This window comes from Austrofundulus limnaeus, unplaced genomic scaffold (assembly GCF_001266775.1).
Source record: "Austrofundulus limnaeus strain Quisiro unplaced genomic scaffold, Austrofundulus_limnaeus-1.0 Scaffold1238, whole genome shotgun sequence".
In the NCBI taxonomy this organism is placed as follows: Eukaryota; Metazoa; Chordata; class Actinopteri; order Cyprinodontiformes; family Rivulidae; genus Austrofundulus; species Austrofundulus limnaeus.
The window spans coordinates 79,963-81,534 of record NW_013953640.1 but is presented as its reverse complement, the minus strand read 5'-3'; positions in this window follow the sequence as shown (position 1 = coordinate 81,534).

The following is a 1,572-nucleotide window of genomic DNA, read 5'->3' as shown; positions in this document are numbered from 1 at the left end:
TATATATATTGAAAGCCATCATATGAGATTGATAATGGTTTCAGGGGAAAAATATCTGTTTTTCTTTTATTTGTTTATTTGTTGTTTTGAATCAACATGTGGGATACAAAACACAGAAAATGATGATGCAATGCACACTAACCTGACAACTAACCTGACTGGCCTGATCCCTGTCAACYTGAATGATCTGCTATCGTACGATGATTTTGTGTTTGAAAAAACGCATGTCTCAAACAAGGTGCTGCTGGAATTTTTGAAAGGCAGAGGGAAACGAGCAGATGTACATTATGAGGCTTATAAATTTACTTTTGTGGAGGGGCAAACTGCTTCCATTTTCTTTGATCTGTGCTCCGTCATTGACTGTGGATCAGAAAAGGGGGTTTACCAATCAGCAAGAGTATACGTCTGTACAACTGAAATAATGCCTTATTTGAACGAGGACTTTGGGTGTGGTTATCAGTTAGGAGGATGGGGAAAAATTCCTTTTCAAGACCGACTAGAAATTAGGAGAGACCACATTAAAGGGGGCCTGTGTGTTAATGGTTCTATTTGTAACCCTATGTTTCTGACTTTGAGAAATCCACAGGTGTCAGACATTGGATTTCTGATGATGGGGCTGTCGGTGAGAGGATGAGATCCAGTGGGTAAAATCTATATTCATGTGGTGCAGCTTAGCAACTTGGAGCTAAAAGTTGATGTGGGATCTAGTAAAGAACTTGTTGTGGATACTGGAGTTGCGGAGACTAATTATTGGTTGAAGTTTGTCATAAATGCTGCCAGTTAAGCAAAATTGTCAAATTGCGTGGTTTGTGCAGAGGCACGGCCAGCATTATTAACGGTCCCATCACCTCTGAGTAATGCATCAACTTTTTTCTGTGTGTTGCAATTACATATTACTGAAAACCCATCAGTTCAGTATGAATATTGAGAACTTTTCTTTCCTATGTCTTCAAGAACAGATGTTCCTCCTGTCTTCAAGGCGGTGGAGGGCAGGTTCACTTGTTTGGCCAGAAGGGGRGGCAGAGAAGCGTGGATGTTGGATGGCTGAATGTGACCTGGTCCAAACAGGTGATTGATGTATCCTTGTGGGAGAATGCAACAATGTTAAATGTGTCTAGGGCAGATGTATTTTGGTACTGTGGTATTAATCGTTTGTTAAAGGTGTTGCCAGCAGGTTGGAGTGGGCTGTGTGTGGAAGTGTCCCTGGTCTCGCCGGTCAGGTTTGTAAATATCACAATTGATGAACTGCAGGAATATCGGGCTCTCTTGTATAAGCAGGTTGTTAACTTGAACCGGGTTAAACGTGAGTTTGATATATATGCAAACAGTCCAGTGTACATTGATGCAATTGGAGTGCCAAGGGGGGTTCCTACTGAGTTTAAATTGATCGATCAGGTGGCAGCTGGTTTTGAAAGCATTTGGGTTACCCTTAATAAAAACGTGGATCGTCTTAATTTTATTTATTTTTCTTTGCAGAGACTTAATCATTTGACCAAGGATGCCTTCCAGAGTGCACATGAGCAATTAGCAGCAACATCTTTAATGGTTTATCAGAATGGCATTGCATTAGAC